Source organism: Cupressus sempervirens, chromosome 3, assembly GCF_028749045.1.
Source record: "Cupressus sempervirens isolate cs-2001-9-10 chromosome 3, ASM2874904v1, whole genome shotgun sequence".
Lineage (NCBI taxonomy): Eukaryota > Viridiplantae > Streptophyta > Pinopsida > Cupressales > Cupressaceae > Cupressus > Cupressus sempervirens.
This window is the reverse complement of record NC_143120.1, coordinates 1002070595-1002092510: the sequence shown is the minus strand read 5'-3', so window position 1 is coordinate 1002092510 and position 21916 is coordinate 1002070595.

Here is a 21916-nt window from a genome sequence, read left to right as displayed (position 1 = left end):
CAAGTGTGGTCTCAAATGGCTATGTGATGAGAAAGTCTCCAAGTTACTTTGATACCATGTAAGAATTTTCCTAAGGGAAAAATTCACCCAGGAACTAAGAACTCAAACACAAGCACACAGTAGACCAAAGAGAGAGAGAGATAGAGTATGATCAAAATGACAATGTCATAATTAATGCAATGTAAAAGTACACTAGGAGTGCCTATATATAGAGGTCTATGAGATACATCTAGAATACCTTGTAATCAGCACCATGATGTGTCATACAACCAAGCACATGTCCACCAAATATGGGTTATCCTCTATTAAGCACGAAAGTAAGTGTGATGATGAGAGGATAAGCCTACAAGGGTGTGACACGCAAAATAGTGTTGTAGACACCATGTGCTAAAATAGAGTTGCATACTCCTATGTTGTCAACATGACAACTCAAAAAGGTGTGCAAACTCCTAAGTGTCTCACAAATAAAAATAATTAAATAATTCATAAACCTAAGTAAACTTAAATAAGTGTAATAAGTGAATACTTATTTACACCAACACATTCAATATCCATGAAATCATGAGGAAAGGTTCTCCAATGTGTCTCCAATAGATCCCTAACCATGAAAACATATCTCCACCAAAATCTAAGCTCAATGCTCCTAAACACTCAACCAGAATCCCTCCAAACATGTAGGATTACAGGAAAGCCTAGGATGCTCCTACATCAAACTCCCCAAGTTCAAAAATATGTCCTAGTAACTGTAAGAACATCTTCTAGGATTTAGCATATAAATTCCAAATTGATTATTCACATACATGTCCTCCAAGTCTTCAATTTTCACAATCTTTCCCTTGTTCTTCTTCTTCTTCTTCACATCCACCACAAGTGTTCCATAGGTCTACTTTCCATGTTGATCTTCAACCTTCTCAAAATCTGCCAACTCAACTCAGCTGCCAATACTCAGGTACCTTCTACCAAGCTCTTCATTCCTCCCACCTTTCTCAATATTAAACACATTCCTAATACAATCATGTATAGCCCTATAATCATACTAACAAGGTTTGCCAAGTAACACATGACAACTGTTCATATCCACAATATCACACAACACTTGATCCTTATACTTCCCAAGGCATTTCTCCCTTACTTCCAAAGCATGATCACCTTGTAGCCAGCCAATCCTATAAGGATAAGGATGTCTCATTCTCTTCAAACCAAGTTTCTAAACCATCTCTTCAACAATAAGGTTATTAGTACTACCACCATCTACAATCACTTCACAGACTTTTCCACCAAACTTACAACAAGTTTTGGATAAATTGGTCCTCTAACATGAATCTAATGTCCTCTCACCAATCAGTACTTGTCAAGCTAGCAAACTCTTGCCTTGCTTTGGCTGACTACCCTAGACTTCAACCTCATTCACAATAGTAGCTATCCTACCAATCAGATATTCAAAATATCTATGCCCTTCTTGACCACACTTGAAACAATTACCTCTAAACTACCTCCACATGTCCTCTTTTTCTGATCAGTAGGTTTTGGTTCACCTTCTTTTGATTTAGCTTGTGTTGAACTGTCTTGCTTCTCCTTTCCTCGATAACAACCTTGATTCTTCCTCTTTAGCTTCTCCTCTACCCTCAAAGCACATTGATAAGCATCCTCAACTAAAGAAATATTTAGCATACCAACCTCATCCTAAATATTGAATCTCAAACCATTAATGTACCAAGCTACCTTCTCTTTTGACAATTCTCTATGCCCAAAATGAATAGTCAACTTGTAGAACTCCTCTGTATAATCTTTCACAGTCATATTCTTTTGCTTTAGATTATACAACCTTTTAAACAACTCAAGTTCATAATCAGTAGGAATGAACTTAGTCTTCAATTTAGTCATCATCAATTTCCATCTAGTGATCTTCACTTCACCTTCCTCTTCTCTATCTCTTTGCAATTCCTTCCACCAAAGAGCAACATGTCCCCTCAACTTAGTTTGTGCCAACCTTACTCTAAGTGGATCCTCAATATCCTCAAGCTTAAAGTAGTTTTCCAATTCACCAATCCAATCAATTAGATCTTTAGGATTCAAAGTACCTAAAAATTTAGAAATCTCCATCTTATGCTTCAACTTCAACTGAGATCCAGGTCTAGAAAATTGACCAGCCCTATTGCCCATAGGTCTCTCCATATGATTAGTTTTGGCCTCACCACCTAATTCAACAAATCCAAAGTCATTAGTAGCTTCCTCATAACCATCTTGAGTACCCACATGTCTAGATACACCACCCAAAGCACTTACAATTTCAGTAATCATGTCACTCTTCATTAATGTAATCTCATATCTAAATTATGCTCTCATCTTCTCTGAGATCCATTCTTCTACAGTATCACTAAGATCAAAAATTTCCCTAGGGTCCAATATTCTTGGAGGAATCTTCCAAAATTTTAGAAAGCCCTAAGCAATAACTCCACCAATCAAGAAGATCAATCAGCTGCAAGATCAACCTTCAACACAAGTCCTGGTGCAAACTGCCTCAGCTTCGGTGATCTATCTACACACTCAAGAACAACCTTCACTCTAATACCACCTGACATAGTGAAAGGAAGGAGAATTCCCAAAGGAGATGTCCTATCCCCTAGCTACACCACCACATAGTAGAAACACAACACCAAGAAACAATAATGCAAGATCTAATACCAAATTACAATTCTTGATTCATAGATATATAACTAATTACATGCAATATGTCTGGCTGTAAGGCCTTCCAGGTTAGGGCCAAATACAAATAGAAAATTAATAAATTATTTCTACAATATCTAACATACAACCAACCTTAGCTAGTCTAGATCACAATTGGATAAGAACATCAAGAAGAATACCTGCAGGTCCACCAAGAGATCCTCTAGTTCCTAAGTTGCAGCTCCAGCTCTTCTCCAAATTTGCATCAATTCTTCCTCTCCAAACTCAATAATGACTAAAAGGCTCCCCAAGACCCCTACTTATACTAATATAAGCCACAATTTTTCCCATAACATAAATTAAATACAAATACATAAATTAAATGCCACAAGTCAGCCTGCAACAACAATTAAATGTCCAGAAATTGATATTCGAGTAAAATCATGATATCTCATATCTCCAATTGAGTTAGAACTTGTGCTTCAAATAATAGGTATAAATATAGGTCCTATACAACTTGTTAAATGAAAAAATTCTTATTCCTTAAGGAAAAGTGTGCATCCATCCTGAAAGTCACCCACAGCAACATGTCGTGCAGTCTGCCAGAAATCAATACTTCAGAAGAATTTCCATATCTCCCAAAATATAAAGAGTTAGAATTTGTGCACTTGATAATAGATATTAATCTAGGCCCTCTTAAATTCTTGAATTATTTAGCTTCTCATTCATTAATTAAAATTAGTTACACACTCTGCAACAGAAACCCAGAAACTAGAAAAATGCAGTTCCAGCAGCAAGGTTCAAATAGTTCAAACTTCAACTCAATCCATTCAATCTCCATGAAATCATGAGGAAAGGTTCCCCAATGTGTCTCCAACATATCCCTAACCATGAAAACATATCTCCACCAAAATCCAAGCTCAATTCTCCTCAACACTCAAACAAAATCCCTCCAAACATGCAGGATTGCAAGAAAGCCTAGGATGCTCCTGCATCATTATGTTCTTGATATTGATATTCAATGTATGTTTATTTCAAATTTGCAAAATGATATTAGATATAAGATTTTTCTTACTAAATTTACTTCTTTTCAACAACTATATGCAATGCTTCATCATTATCAATTACAAGTGAGTCAATTTGAGAGCACCACTCCAATGGCTCATGTTCCTATTGATAAAGGTGATCTTGCTTCTAATTTAAATAAAGTTCAAAAATTCAACAATTATGTCAAGATAAACAAGAAAGAAAATGCAGTTGCTGATCAAGTTGTTATTGCATCTCACAATATCACTTCTGCATCCATTGCTTTTTGATTGAATCGTACATTTACTCCTCTCTCTGGATCTTTACATTCTATTATGAATAGGTTTTTAACTTCTAAAATGATTACTTTACCTCCTATTTTTCCTCTTTTACCTACTACAATGGCAGCTAAATCTTTTGATCTGAAAGCTTTTTGTCAATATCATTGCCAGAATGGTCATGATACTAAGAAATGTTATTTTTTAAAACATAAGGTTCAAGACTTAATTGATTCTAATACTTTATTAGTTGAAAATTTTGATGGTAGTGGGAATAATTTTGTTTCTACACCCAATAAAAATTTGCAAATCTATACGAATCCTTTACCTACACATAATACTATTACTATTTCTCATCCATCTTCTATGGATGTTGCGTATGATTCAAAGATGGATTATCTTAATCATATGGTTAATCAAGTGGAGCATTTGGTTCAATCTGTATCTCCACCTCAATCTCAACCTCTACTTCAATGTCAAGTTTTAGCTCCACCTTAACTAGAACCTAAGCCTAAATTGAAGTCTCAGCCTAAACCTTGACAACAACCTAAGAAAAAAAGACCTCAAGAACTTTTAATTACCTTTGATGATTCTAAGATTATTAAAGCTCCTAATGGTCCCCTTTAAATTTATGCTAAGGTTTTTGAGACACTCATTCATGGTTGTCTTGTTGATCCTACCTCCTTAGACAATATTATTACAAAAGAAAAAAAAAATTATGAAAAGTTCGCAATTTGATTTTTATGATAAATTGGATGTATGGATTCAAACTTATAATGATTTTATTTATCCATCATTTGGTTTTATTGTTTTATCGACTAAACTTTGTGGAAAGATTGTGAACACCACCTTTGTTGTTGTTCCTACTTATGATCAATTTGAAGTTAAGCTTGGTTAACCACGGTTGAATGCTATGAATTTTGTTTCTTCACCTATTCATAAATGTTTTAAGTTTTTTTATGATGATGAATTAAAGATGGTTAATCATAACTTATACCATACTTCTAGGCCTAGGGATTTTGCTATAGTTGACTTCTTTTGACCTTCATTACTTGATTCATGTCTTGCTCGACCTAATCATCTTTTCCATTCATATCAATTCTATAAGCAATGGAAGATTCTTAAGTTAATTTTACCTCCTATGGATTTTAACCGTGGCCTTTTGCATGCCCTTTCCATACCTCCTTTATCTATGGTTTCTACATATGTTAATAAAGCTCTTCCTTTTTCTTGTCAGTATCCTATTAATCTTATAATCCTCCTATTGAACCTATGAATGATCCTATAATGGTTCCTCCTAGTTCTCAACACATTTCAAGTAAAACAAAATGTAACTACTCAGCTAAAAAACACCATAAAAAGCACCGTGCTCAAGCTAAAGTTCATAATTCTACTATTCAAAAATCTTTATCTTCTTTGGATACAACTATGTATGTGTTAGAATTTCTTACTAATAATGATGTTAAGATTCCTAATTCTAATGATTCTATTTGTATCTTAGATCCTATTTTGATTAATCTAGACGATGAAGATACTCTTGATGATACTAATGATGTTAATGATGAATATGAAACTATTGACATTGATGTCGATCTACCTTACTCATAATTAACACTTAACACCTATTATTGAACATTGTGATTCTCAAGAGGATCATTGTTTGGAACTAGCTATCATTCCTACTATGTTGGATATAGTCCCTCTTGAAGTTACCCATATTCCCTAACTGATAAAAAAAATAAGATGGGGAGAGTAGGCGGAACGCTTGATTGGCTTGTCTTTCATGGAAGTATTTGTTGTGTGTTTGTCTATTGTACTATTATTCTCTCATAATATTATTTCTAAATGTTGTTAGATTCTTTTATATGACCTATTTTGTTTTCTTGGTGCAAGGTGATAAAAGAATCAAACCTATTGTATTATTCCTCTATATGTATTTATATTCTTACATATGGTGTTTCATGTTATGTTGTACTTGTGTTATTGTTCATACATGTTTCCTTGTGTAATTTTCTTGGATTCATGATTTCGTAGCACTGATTATTTTTGGTCTCTAGGTCATGGTCCAAAAATATTATTCTTTGTATTTCTTATGTGATCCTTCATCCTTTTGTGATTGTAGTTCTACTTTCTTTGGGGAATGATGTCATATTAACCCCATAGTAGGTAGATCCATTTTGTGCTCTTTGTATGTTTATGTATTATTTTCCTTGATTTGTCTTTGTCTAGGGGCATCTTGTAGTGGAAATGTAATTAGTGTAAAAGCCATTGCTCCTGTTAAAGTGTTAGCAATAATTTTAATGCGGGTGCATACGCTCTACTTACTTATTGTACACACACACTTTTCAATACATATATATTATTTTTCAAGATAACTTTTTTTCTCCCTTTTCAAATTAGTGACTAATCCTTAAAGCATGGAATTATATTTTAGGATCTCTTGGTCCCTCCAATTTCAAATATTCTTGGTCCCTTAAGGTCAAAGGTGTCTTTAAGATTGGATCTCTTTTGCTTTTTGGCTTTACTCTTATAGAATAGAATATTCTTAAGGGTGAATCCTTGAAGGGTTGACTAGTGAATAGCCACATTAACTAGATGGTTCAATTCCATCTTTCGAGCTATGCAGTTTCCTTGTGTGGTTCACAATGGGACATAAGTTCTCATTGGGCAAGATAATTACACTCTTTTTTATTTTTCCCTTTTTTCTAGAGATGTATCTCTTATTGTGATCTTGAAGTTGACAAAGACTTGAGTCTCTAGGGGCTTTAGGATTTCTTTGTCCCTTTGATTTTAATAAGATTATCTATTCATTGTGATCTACTTTACCGAAAGTTTTCACTGAGTCCATGCTTTTGCTAAAGTGGGGGCTTAATTTATCATCTTAAAATGGAATCACTTCTATGTTAAGAGAATTTAGCCCTTTGAGTAAGTGACTTGGGGTCATCTTAAGTGCCTTTAATGGGTCTTTGCATGGATCTGGCTATTTTCTTTTCTTTTTTTTGCTTTTCTCTTTCTATTTCTAGCCTATTTTTGATAAACTACTTTGTGAAACTGAGGACTTTCACCTCTAAGTCAAGGAAGACCTTCTAGGTCAAGGTCAACCTTGACCTTGACCTAGTTCAAGAATGATCTGGACCCTAACCTAGGGATGGGTCAACCTCAAACCCTAATCCCAAGTCCCATTTTTTTATTTCTAGGAGTTTTGGGATCTTGGGCTTCGAAAAGTTCTTTTCCCACTTCTGGGTAGGCTATTTTGGGTTTCAGAATGGTAAACTCTTAATTCACATTTAATCTAGGTCCATTCCTAGGGGTTAAGGTTAAATTTTATTTAATGCTCCTATGTCAGCCTTCTCTAGGAGTTTGTGCCCTAGATATCTATGTAAGGAAGCCTTCTTCCCTCATTTTGACATTCATTATCTATGAGAAAAGTTATTATGAACTAGGAGCTACCTTTAATGAAGTGCATTCATTATTTTATAAATTGAAGATCTACTAGCATTCAATTTATTCAAGCATTCAAGAATTCAAGTGTTTGTGTTCAAGTGTTCAAGCATCCAATTTGTTGGTGCTCAAAATTGCTTTCTCATTTTGAGTGCCTATTCCAAATTTTGAGTTTCTTTAAGCCCCTATGAATGCTTTTCATGCATGCCTACTCAGGTGTAGAATTAATGTCTAAATGGTGTTTTATGTTTCTAACACCCTTCATTCAGCCTATGCATGTGTTTCATATTGATAAACTAACATTCCGAGCCATTTTGCGAAGTTTCATTTTGCTAGTGTCAAAACTTGCAATTCTGCCCAAGTGTCAAATAGTGTTTAGTAGCTTATGTTTCATGATTCACTACTTTGAGGATGTTTAGTATGCATACCAAAGAATCATTTAAAATTTGTTTGATTAGGTTTTGAACCCCTCAAAGTTAGTGATTTACTATTTTCATAAATCTGCAAATTGTGCATATTTCCAGGTAGCCCTGTTTGACAAACTATAACTTTTGACCAGTTGACCCAAATAATAAATTTCCTTTTGCATCATATTCTAGGGGTTAGATACTTTCTACACTCTAGATTTGAGATGATGAAAAATCTATTTGATCAATTTTCAAACGTGATTCTTAATGCAATTTATAACTTTTCACTGGTGTCATGAAATGCAGATGAGTCGGTACCCTTGTTCGTGATGTTATAACTTTAAATCCATGATTTTTTGGATCAAATGGTTTGTTCCCCTACGTTCTACTCTGAAAATAATTTAAGTGTGCCAGTTTATAAACTTTGACGAATCCATCTACACACTTTTTCAAGGCCATTCCATTTACAAAAAACACCTTTCTGTTGTTGTTCTCTATCCTGCAAATCTAGGTAGCCTACTTTGCACACTCACCAAATTCAACTTGTGATTCATCATGAGTCCAAATCATAGAATTACACTCTCCTCATGAAAAATTATCAATGCCCTAGTTTTCAAAATCTCAAGTGCCTATTTGCCTAGTTTTCAAGGCCAAAACCAAATGCAATTTCTAGCATTCTGACATGTTTATCTGTAGGTGATTTTAAGCAGGCATGTTCGGAGGTCGATATCTTTTGATCCTGATGTCCTCATGCAACAAGATTTTTCAGGCCTATTAAGCATGTTAGAGAGAACATAATTCCAAATTTTTGAAGCCCAGCCAGAGGTTTATGTCAATTTTTAAAGCTAGGCAACAGGCCTCCTGAAACAGATTTCACAGTGGTGCAGAAATATTTTAAAAGTTGTTAATGATCAATTTGTGATCAAGTGGATTCAATTCAGTTTGAGGTGATTATTGAATAATTTTGCATATTAGTTGTTCAAAAATGAAAAAAAGTTAGCCAGACCCGCTTTGGGGCCTGACTGATTCCATCAGATTAACGAAATGCTATGATCTTTTTCATTAAATTGGGATTCAATAGATATGCAAAAATAAGGTACAAGGATACAAAGATGAATATTATTGATAATCCAGGCTCATTTGGATATATATTTCCAAGATGTGGTAGGAAATTTCATATCTTTGGCAGCGGCACGTTGAATCTTCTTGAAAGTTTCTATAGATCCATTTTGTGTGTATTGTATAATCATTTCAACCCATGGAACATCATGTCTTGGAGAAATTTTGTGAAACACTTCGCATATTGTTTCCTTGACTCCACATTATGCAAATACTCTATGGAATTAAATTTTTGCATTGAATTCTATTTTATGTTCTTTGTGATTGGAAGACGGTGAAGGCAATGGAGTCAAAGAGATCTAGTGAGTTCAGGATGAAATGGAAAGTGCAAGGCTCTTAATGAATGTTTTGATTTACTATAAATCGACAAAAAATAGGAAAATTCAAATTTTCTTTGTGATAAAAGAGGTGGGCTGAATGAGAGGTTTTTGGCTTATCAAGCTGTTAATCATTGGAAAGAAATAGACATCCACAGCATCATAAAAATAGGGAAAACTTGTAGAATAAAGCGCCCATGTTCAAAAGGAGCTCCACAAGGGATGCATTTGCAGGGTAGTCCATGTAGGGAGGAAGACCGCAATAAATGAGAAGTTATGTTGCATGAAGAGGGGAATCCTACAGAACAACAACATCCTAGATGGCTAAGAAGACTAGTAGGTATTTTTAACATCCACATTTTGAACTTAAAGTCTACACCTCATAGCAGTAGAGGATAGCATGGCAGGGGATGTCTTCAGCAATAAGGCCCACATTTTGGGGTAGTCCAAGGTAAGAAACAGCAGGGGTCTCCTTAGAATGAGCATCAAAGAAGATGCATTTATGTGAGGAGGTAAGGAGTAAAGTTTGTAGCAAGAAAAAAGCCACATTAAGGTGAACACCAATAGCAAATGGGGAACATAATGTTTGAGCATCCACTCCAAAAACAAAAAGAGGAAGTTGTAGTCCAAATATTGGCACGGGATGCACTTCATCTTGTTCCACATCCATAGTAGATGAGTTAGAACGTTATGGGCAGAGGAGAAGAGTATCCATGTGCATGGTGGGAATAGGAATGGTGCACATTGGGGCATCCTTAGCCATGTAATTCATGCATGAAAATATGCAAGGAATACCCATGCATCGGCAGGTGACAATGATGAGCTCTCACACTGTAAGGGAGCTAAAAAAAACATGCAAGAGGCAGAGATCTTCAGTTGGCTGAGGATGCAAGGCTTCCAAAGGAAAGATTATGGAGGGAGAAGCTCCATATTAAAACAAAACTATAGACAAAGGCGCCAGAGGAGCAGTTTACTTTGGAAGTCGCCTTCAATGTTTTATCCCACATTGGGTGCAAAATGAATCAACAAGGTATTTAAAATCTATGTAGCTCAGCTAATGAAGTGTCTTAAGACACATTGGTTCAAGATTGGCACTCAATGAGTGCGAGGCCCACTCATAGCCTACTGTGGGGTTAATGTAGTTTGACCACCCTCATAAGATCAAAGCATGAATTTTAAAGTCTTGCGATGTTACGATCTCATCATAAGATTAGGATGGTCGTAACATCGTGAAGCTCAATCCAAAGCCCTGTGATGCTATGAAAAATGGTGTCATCATGAGATCGGGGGGGCAGTATCAAATTGCTTCAATGATACAATGGATGGGTTTCATGAGATCGAAAAAAAATAAACTTTTAAAGATAACAAATCACGAGGTTATCGTAGCATCGGGAGAGTCAAAAATTTATGCAGAGATGTTACAACTATATTGTGACATCGGGAGTAAGAAGTATTGGGCCTACGATATTATGATTTATGGAGAGTCAAAAATTTATGCAGAGATGTTACAACTATATCGTTACATCAGGAGTAAGAAGTATTGGGCCTACGATATTATGATTTATGGTGCATAAATTTCAAATTAAAATATTTCAGATGCTTATGTGAAGCAGGGCCTGCTATGTAGGGTGTCTAGTGAGAACTGGACAAGTGGCAAGGAAATATAATATAAAATCATCAAAATCCAAAATGATTTCAACACATGAATTTCAAATTGAAATATTTGAATCATTTTAAAAGTTTTATATAGTTCATACTATATAACTTTTTAAATTTTTCATTTTTAATGGCTTTGTTCAGTTTGGGAGGCAGATTTTCAGAATGGTCTCAGGGGGGGCAATTTTTATCCAAAATGTATAGTGTAATATACTGTCGGAACTGGAAAAGAGTAAATTTTCTATTTTTGTAGTCAGATTTTGTGCAGGTCTCAGCCGGTAGCATCTACAGGAGGTTTTCTGATTTTGAGGGCACCACAGTGAAAATTGCTAATTTAATGTTGCAGATGAAATTGTAATCTAATATAGACATAATTTCATCATGTATGACTTCTCCAAAAGATGTAAGGGTGATTTGATTGTCTTTGATGCAGTTGGTAGAAATTAATTTTTTTGGCGACAGCACAAGTTGCATTTCATGGCAAAGTAGAAGTGACATGTTGAGATCAGATTTCAAGCCTAGTACAGTTTGATGATTTCTGATATTTTCTTCAAGGGGATATTTTGCTAATTATTTTGATAAGATATATCAAATATTTTGGCATCATTTATGGTTTTCAAGTGTAGGTAGTTGAAGGAAGTTCAGTTTCAGCAACTTCAAATTGAAGATTTTTTCAATGGGACAGATGTCAAGTTTAGATTGCCATTCCAAAAAGATCTTCCCTCCTATATATATTCCTTTTCTGCTCTTTGTAATGGTTCCAATTTTTAGGGCTTGTGAGACCATAAGATTGGCTCCAATTTTCAGAGTTGTGATACCAATTTTCTTAGTATTTTTCCTATTATGAACAGCATATTTTATCTCTTTTGAAGCATTGTTATATTACATAATAATCTCTTGGTGTTCTCTTCTAAGTTTTGATATGCAGATGATATATTGTTTTCAAGGAAATTAATACAAGAGTTTCACCTTTCTTAGTTTCATTCTAATTCTTATATCCTTCTTCTGTTATCTTTAATGTTTTGTGTTTGAGAATGAAGAGCTTGGACTCAGTTGCAATCCATTAAGGTTCTATATTAGGATGAATTTGTTATTGGAAAAAAGAAGCCAAGTAAATGCTTGTTTATATTGATAGGGTTATAGGTTACACCAGAAGGATTTCCTCATAAGCACGAGAGTTTTAGTGAAGATTGATATTTATTTGTAAGTCAAATAGATAGATCATATACCTAAATATATGAGTATAATTTAGGTATCAATCCGCATGTTAAGGTTTAGTTGATGCCCAATGGATAAGGGACTAGTCAGCTTGAAGGATACATGTTCTCTATTGTTGCATACCCAGGTTATGCTAAGATACACATCTTAATCGAATATCTTTCCTTTTGTGTTTAAGAGTTAAAAGAGTTTTCCCTCACTTAGTTTATCAAGTTCATGTTCTCTATTATTAGCTATTTCATCCATGAATTCTTGCATAAACATAGAAGATTAAGGGATTTTATCTATTTTTCCAGATTCAGTTGTATACCTTTACACCGATACCATATAAAGAGTCTGAGGTCCACCCACCTAGGTCTAACAGAGCCTGAAGAAGAAGAAGGATTTATCCTTATAGTTGGCCCAAGACTGCAGTCAAGTGCATCCATTATAGGAATTTTCTAACCTTAGATGTATTGGTTTGGTTTCTTGGTTATTTCCAAAACTGTTAAATTAGGAGCCAACATAATTTATCAAGGAGATCTATTGTTAACTATTCAAGGATTCAATCTCTATGGGGCCTGGTTGTAGAATATTTCATCCACATTCATTCAAGCCTTTTTCTATGCAAAGATACATTCAATATTGGTGTTGATGTTCTAATGAAATTGATTTGATACATCCTAGATACAATTCTATATTCATTTGGAGAATGTGCACTTGTGGATTCAAGGATTCGAATCCTCCAGAAGGATTTCCACATAAGCAAGGTGAATAGTTCCATTTACTTTGTTTATGCATATTACAATTTCAATTATATTTCAAGGTTGATTCCAAACTATGTTTTAACTAAGGAAAAACCCCCATCCAACAGACAAACCATTTTTCTTGTAGATATAGGTGTGGAGCAATGAATTAAAGAGAAGATTTGGATACCCTTTTCATCAAACTTAAGAGATCCTCAAACAAAAAAATTTTCGAAGTAGTGGAGGTCAAGGTCAACCTTTTAGGGTACAATTGTGCCCTACCAATAGGATCAAGGTTGACCTCCTTACAAAAAGACCAAACATTTCTGGTTTTTCTCTATCTTGACATTTCTAGTCTAGAATAGGTTGTAGATTTTCTAGAAATTACATACAGACATCAAAAAATAGCATTTTTCCAAATTCAAGGTTAGATTTATCTTTTATCTATTTTAGGATTTAAGCACATACTCCCCCATAATAGGAAGATCATATAACCTCCTTTCTCCCTATTTTCTATCACTTGATCTATTTATACATTGAACATTTTCTTGTTCATAATCAATTTGGATCATTCCTTTTGGAAATTAGGGTTTAAAAGAGGTTTACATTTTCATCATACTCATTTTTCAACTATTTTGGTGTTCTAGGTCTTTTTTTTAGCAATTAGGGTTTGTTTAGGGTTTAATTTTCACTTATCTAGACTAATGATTTTATATTTTGTGCAAATAAAATGGCTTCCTTGTCATCCCCATTTGCTGAAAAGATTGCTCCAAAACCCAATGTCTTCAAGTTTTAAGGTGTACCAAAGAAATCATGTTTATAGGATGAAAATTCAAAGATCAAAGATACTGAGTTGGGACACATAGATTGGAATGCATTCCTTGTACTCTACAATAAGCCTAAAGAGAGGTCCTCAATGATGTTGACACTTATCAGATCAAAGTTGGCCAATGCAACATCTCATCCTACATTAGTGCAATCCTTAGAGATTATCATGGCATTGGCAAAAAATTATGTGTCTAAAGAAAGAGTTATAAAAAGTATCATAGGGGAGATAGTCCTAGACCTCAGACCTAGGAATATTGAGAAAGTATTCCATCATAGTAGAGTGGATCAACATGTAAAGATAACTTATGAATGAGCTAAAAGATGGTATAGGGATAATGAGAATGCCACAAAGATCATACAATCGTCAACTAGTGGGACATAGAGAAAAAAAGGTAGACATGACTAGAGGGTATATGAAGGATGACATTGGATATACCATTGTACTTTTGAGTAGTGTTATGGGTCTATCGATAGTTGAACATCTTAATATCTGGATGTTCCATTTCATAGATACAATCAAAATGGCCAAAATGCCAATAGAATGGGATACTATTCTTAGTGAAAACCTAGATGAACAACTAATAGGAGTTAAACCCAACCCCAAGTTTTACATGACATCATATTTGGTGTACTTATTGGTGGCAAGGACAATTAACTACCTAGGACTATACAAGAAGGGGAGCATGCAAGATGCCAATGCCTACCCCTATGCTGTATATCCTCAATTGGTAAAGAAGAAGCTCTTAGATCAAAGGAAGGAATATTGAATAGCGAATGATGCTTTCAAATTTGTAATCATTTAATTCATTGAGGGTGATTATTCTAAAAGGATGTCAATAGAGGCAGTAGCAAGGATAACAGAAATTGGCGTCAACTACATCTAGTTCAAAACATTCACTTACCTAAGGGTAGCTAGTATACATGTAAATCTAAAGAAACTCCTAAGGTATCCATCAGATAGGCTCATCTTATGTCTGCATATGATAGAGTGAGAAAGTAGCATAAGAAGACATGGGTATGGCCAATCACCATAGATGCATTTGAGGTCAAACAAAAATAGGATATCATGACCTTTAATTTAGAATGGGATCAATATCCCTTGGAAAATTATAACTCCCCTTGCCCCGATTTTGATAATATTGGCAGAGTTCAACATATGGCACGGAAGCAATTTGTGCATGAAGATGCAATAGAAGGCAATTGGATGAAGATAATAGATGAATATGATATTCAAATAAGGGATTATCATAGGATAACTCTATATCTATTGAAAAGATTTTTAAAAATAAAAATTCTGCTCAAAGTTGTTCACAAAGTCATAGAAGATGTCTTGGACCCATTGTACAACTGTGACAAAATATTTGATAGGCCAATCATGAATGTGGAGATAGATAGAGATGAGAATGTGGATATTAATCATAGGGCAAGGTACATAATTCAGTTGAAAAGGGAATGGATCAAGAAGCCATTCAACCTTGACCTAGTTCCATAGGCTATTACATTTCAAGCCACAACACACCCAATTAAGGGTAAAGGTATGAAAGTTATAGTACCAACATTCCCTACTCAATCTCTAGTCATGATAAAAAATGGTACATAAACATGAGAGGGATGTTGAGTACTTCAAGGAAGATAAAGGAAAAAGTAAGAGGAAAAGAGAGTCCCCAAAACAAGCTGAGCCTAAATCTAAACAGCCTCAAGAAGAGGTGGCTCAAGCACTTGTGAATGAAGAGCCTCAAGATAAAGAATCAGCTCAAGCTCAAGAGACTAAACAAGTGCCCCCACCTAGACAAGAATATGAATAAGAATAGGAGGACGAAACACAAGAGTTGACATCACCCACTCAAGAGGAAGAAGCCTCTCCTTCAATTGCTAAGAAAGCTAGGGTTGGACCTACTGTGAGAAGGACAAGAAGGAAAAAGTTACAAAATAAGGTTATTCCCATTTCTTTAGTGCCTAAGACCATCCCTGAGGTAGATTATGAAGAAGAAGAAGAAGATAATATCCCCTTGAGTTAGAGGACTTGTTTAGATACGGCTACAATAGAAGAGAGAAGAAGAAGCTCCACCATAACACTACCATCTATCTACAGGAAACCTATTGACATTACAACTTCAAAAGATGAGCAAAAATAGTGGATTGATGAACAAGAGGGGCAAGGAAAAAATATATTTAACCTATCTAATTTTGACTTTATGTTGGTAGGAACTAAAATAGTGGGTGATAAGATATGAGATACACCCATGAACTAATATTTGGGAGATGACTAGAACCAAATGCCACCTCTACCACAAGGATCCTTGGGTATACAACCACCACCATTTTAGGATTTATCTTTCTTGGAAAAAGGCTCAGTCACCCCACTTCCTTCCACTATACAAATGGAGCAACAAGTAGTGAATAAGGATAACATAGAATATATTCTAGCCGATGAAGTATCAAAGGCGAGACAAATACCTTTAAAAACTTCTCAGGATACAAGGGCAAGAACTGTGGCAACAACAGATACAAAAACTCCCAATTTAGATCTCTCTCAAAAGGAGAAGACTCTAGAAAGGAGTGATAAGGGAAAAGAGCCTATAAAGAAAACTCCCTCTTCAGCCAAATACATGTCTCCTATGGGTACTACACCGCCCTAGCTGAAGACAGAGGTTATGGTTAGGCAAAAGAGGTAGTTTAAATTGAGTGCACATATTTCCATCCCTCCTCCACATGCCAACATCAAGGATTTGACTCCTAGTAGTTGCCAAATTAAGGAGGTCCTCTTAGGAATTCCCACAATAGACACTACTAAACTTTTGATCACTACGGGCATGAAAGAGGTTTCCAAGTAGGTGGACAAGTATTAGGCAGAATTGGTAATGTTGTGAAAATAGAACAAGCTTATGAGAGGCTATTTACATGGATTTGTGGGCTCCATTGATCTAGGTAATCTAGAAAACACTCTTGTTATAGCATTAGAGAAGAGAGATAAAGGGAGTGTACAGATAGATTCATTTTTGGGCACATGTTAGAAATGGAAAGATTGTTTTGAGGATAAAGGTGTACAAATTATAACAGCTAATTTGAACCTATTACACCATGTTCAAACTAATGCAGATAAACTGATATCCATAGTGGAATAGGATTTTGGGCTAATGGATGAGATACATACCTAGGGAAAAGACCTTCAAGCACTTCAAACAATAAAGGGTCAAAGGTATCATACACTCACAAAGGTGTATAAAGTAGATGAGATTGATAAATTGGAAGATTGGATTGAGAAGATAGATATGGGGAATAAGGTCATGGAAGGATTTCATGAAGATATGCAGAAGTTGAGAGATCAAACATAAGAGCAAATTTTGGAAGCTAAGAAGTATTACAATAATGCCTACCTTGATATTTTTGAAGATGAGTCAAGGAATAAATTCATTCTAGTATAATCAATGGTTTAACAGTTCTAAAAAACCTTTGAAGATGCTTCATTAGAAGAATATATCAAACAAGCATTCAAGACTGAAGAGGTATTGTTGGAATTGGACACTAAACTAGATGATTTTGTGGATATTTGTATGGAGATTAGTAATTACTGATATATAGCTAAAGATAAGTATAAAGCACTAGATTTTCCAAAAGCTTCCCAAGTGATGAAGATTATAGAAAAATTCAAGATCAAACATCCAAACATAGCTCTAGCATAAAAGGGAAGAAACCCCAAAAACTAGAATTTGAATTTTGACACTTGGGAAAATTTTGGATTTTTTGAATCTACCACCAAGGTGTGCAAGGTGCACAAGGTGTGCTACTCCAGAGGTGCACCAATAATTTTGAAGAAGTGGTAGTACACTGATAGTTAATTGCCAGTTGTAAATTTAGAGCTTTCCATGCACTAAAAACACATTCTAATGATAGTTCAACTCCTAGAAACATTTAGAGAAGGTCAAGCTTCCATTTTTAGAGCTTCCAATGACTCTCAGATCCTCTTATATCTTCCTTTTTCTTAGTTTCTTCTTCTTTCATTAGTTTTAAGTCATGTAAAGGCTTATACACCCATTAATTGATATAAATAAGGGTGGAGTCCTACTTAGCACCATTTAGAGAGTCAATTTGTATATAATTAGATTTTTTTTATTAGTTTAGAAGCATATGTTTACATTAAGAGATCTCTCACTCTCATTACAATTTGAGGAGATGATTTCTTATAAATTCAAGAATGTAACATGTATTTTAGGTCATTATTTTGATGCAATAATATATGCTATTGGTGCTCTAATTCTAAGTGTAGTTATTCTTGTCAGAGTGTGTTATTTTTGTGTATTATTGTTCATTAATAATAACAGAGCCAATGATTTTGTTGTGTTGATTTGATTACATGATCTTTTAGTTTTGGTGTTTACCACATGTTGATGTACCAAGTTGGAGAAGATATCACCCTATTATTCTTACATATCTTCTTGTCTTGCATGACTGCACTTTCTATGGCCTTGCAATTTGATATGAAATGAAACATCTTTCAATTTTTACTAAATTCCCATAGACGATTACATTAGTGGATTTGAGGAAGCGTTGCTCCCATTTTCATTGGTTTCCTACCCAATCTTTTTGATGATTTAACTTGCAAACATATTTTTACCATGGTTTATGTCCATTACGAATTTCCATTTCATTATATTTTCTTTCATCTTTCATTACCTTATGTTTTTTTTTCTTTACTAACACTTGGTTAAATTAGGAATTCATATAGTTGCATTATTAGATTGTATTCAGCATAAAAACAAAAAATACCAAAAACATCTCTTTTTTTGTGGTTACTTTTGAAATAGAAAGTAGATTGAACATCTTATCCAAAATTGGTTAGAACTAGCAAAGGCCTCACTATGAAGAAAAACATTTATCTTCAACTTACTGGATTCTAGTAGGTCGCAAGATCGCCAAGAACCTTGGAATTGATCCTAGATTAGCTTTTCAAGAGAGGAGTTTGAAAGGATTCCTATCATTAAGAATCATGAAAAATGACAGCTCAATAGAAGTGGTGCTAGAAGGAGGGCCTCATACTATTCATAATAGAAAAAAACTACTTGCACTTTCAAAATTTTACAATTTTCACAAGTTTAGAAAAAAATTTGTCTATGTTTGAAGGTGCGCAAGGTGTGCTATTTTAGAGAAAGTGTGCTTCTACAAAGGTGGGATTTTTCTAGAATTGATGCAAGATGGAAGATCCTATTCCAACATCTTCATTTTAGTGAGCTTTAAGATCTTCAGATAGTGAGCTTGAGTTCTTAGAACTTAGTCATTTTTTGTAAGCCTCATAGTGACAAAGGATTTCCTAGAATTCTATCACTTCCATTCAATATTTCATCATCTTCCTTAGTTTCACCTCCAAACCAATCTCCACCCATTGTTCCACCAAATCCTTCACTAATGGCCTTCTTTGCAAACACTATAGACTCACCAATCAACTTGATAGTTGTACTCAATAACTTTCCTAAGAATCCTTAGAAATTTTTCCCAAGGTTCATCTATGGAGAGACAAGAACAGTTGAAGATCACATCAAGGTATTCAAAGAAAATTTATAACGAGAATGTGGTTCTTTTCTTATTCCCATATTCATTGGGAGGAATTACGTTTAATTGGTACGTCAATTTACCACCAGGATGCATTAGAGACTGGAACACTTTCAAAAATTTGTTCTTGGAATAATTCAAAACTTTCATCAACCCAGCTATGATACATCATCAATTCATATTAATCAAAAGGGACCCAGTTGAAATAGTTTCATGGTTCAATCATCAATTTCATATGGAATACCCCAAGTTGGAAATGCCATACACTATACCGATTGAGGCCTCAATTCAAATTTATCTAAATTTTATGGACCATCTTACGACTATCTTTCTAAGATGACTTCCTATTGAAAATATCAACACATTGGAAAAAGTCTTCTTGAAAGTAATTACCTTCATGAAATAAGACAATCCTAATGGAATAGGGTTGATTCCCTCAGCTCAAGCTATTACCACAATACCAACATATCATGTTGGAGCACCAATGATTCCTAGCCAATTCATACTAATGAACCCAACTCCACTACAACAGGTGCCCACTCCACAAGTTCCAACTATAACATACCCAGGATATGAACCTCCAAAAGTTCCTTTCTTTGAGCAAAAGGTAGCAACATCTTCTGAAATATAGAATAACATTGCATTTGAGCTTGGTAAAATGAAGAAGTCCATGTCTCAAATTACCAATGAGCTGATTTGTTTGAGGTTACTGTTGGGATAGAATAACAACTTTCAGAGAACAAATGTTTTTCCTTACAACAACAAAAATTATGGTCTGAATTACAATGAAATAGTAATGTTGCAAATAACAATGCAAGAAACAACAATAGAGTAAATAATTTCAATCCTCCTAGTTGCAACAACAGTTTCCAAAGACAGAATCAATAATGTAATACTTGTCCAAACAATGGAAGCATTCTTGTAGATAAAACAACAATGCCCAGTATGTGGACATCAATCAGTATGACAATAATCATAATGTACCTAATGGTGATGGCACATATTACAATAGAAATCAAGAAGTGAATCATAATTCACAAGGAAATAGTAATGATCCCCCTATGAAACTCAATAACATGCTACTAGAATCCTATGATTCTTCATAGAACATGGGAATCGAAAAACAAGCCAACAAAGAATTTTCTTTTCCATTCAGTCAAGAACCAAATACTCCTTGAAGAAATATTTTCTTTTTAGGATAATAATCAAAATACTTACAGTTTGCGAAGTCAGAAGGAACCCATGACCAATGGTATTCCTTCCACATTACAACCAACTACTCTAGATCTAAGAGCAAGTAACAATCCAATTCCTATTAGACCCCCATACAGAGGATAGCAAAATAAAAATCAAGGAAATGTGCCTATAATCTTGAAGAATCCTGCATGGTCTATTGAAAAGTACAGTGCAATAGAAGATTTAAAATGAATGAAAGCCAACATGTTCATGTTTGACATGCTACAAAATTTTCCTAATCAGTAGGAAGCACTGATGAAAACTCTTGGTCATACGAAAGTAACCCCTAATGCAAATATTGTTTCCCAAAAGATGGTGTTGCAACAAGTTAATGCTTTGAAGGCCATGCCAACTATGTTTAAAGAAAAGGTTGAGGTGCCTCCTTTTTTGCTTAGCATCAGAATCTATGAGAAGAATATTCACAATTACATAATTGATTTAGGAACTTCTTGTAATGTCATGCCACTTTCAATAGCACAAAGTTTGGGAGTCACTCATCAACCCTCTAATTGAATAGTGATTCAACTCAACAAAATGAAAGTAAAGGTTATTGGTGTGTTAAAATATGTTTGGATATAGTTGAAAATTGACCCCCAAATTCAAGACATCATAGATATACATGTGGTTGAAATTCCTGAAACATATGGATTACTACTAAGTAGAGAGTGGACAAAATGCTTAAGAGGATGGTTTTCTACTAATTTTACCCAACTATGGTTACCTTACGGGTTGAATAATTAGATCAAGATTAATGCCAAGCCAAAATTGAAGATGATGATTATATAATACAATGCACCAAATGAGATAGCATAAGTATCAAATGTTCAAAATGGAAGCACCATGATTTCAATCCCAAAAGAAGAGATCATGACACAATTCCTAGATAGCATGGTGGTGAACTTACAATACTTAGGTGAAGAAGTAGACCCAAGTGTTTTTCTCCTTCTCAAGTTTTGAAGGTTGCATAAAGTTAGTCATTTAGAGTTCAAATGTTCATATTTCCAAGAGGTGGTTGATTGGGTTCTAACTCAGATAATAGAAATAAAGAGCGACCAAATTCCAAAAGAAGTACCCATGGAAAATCCAAGATCCATTTACATATCTAAAGTCATGGGGAAAGATGGAGAAGAGGTAGAAGATATCAATGCATCATATAGTGATAGCTCTTTATATGGTGGAGGTTTTTCTTCTCCTCCACCAAGAATGATCTAGATCCAAAGAAGGATACATTTCATAAAAGGTTAAGGTTGGACTTCAGTAGTCATTCATCCAGGCCTAAAGTTGACAAAATTATAGAATTGATTAGGGAAATTCAAGATCAGCAAGAGAAACATACACTCCCCATATCAAAGATAAGCAATGAAAAATCATCAAGTCCACCCTATGAGAGATTACAATGGATCCCAAAGAAACAATCCTTTAAGGTTCAAGTAAAAGAAAAGCTACATATG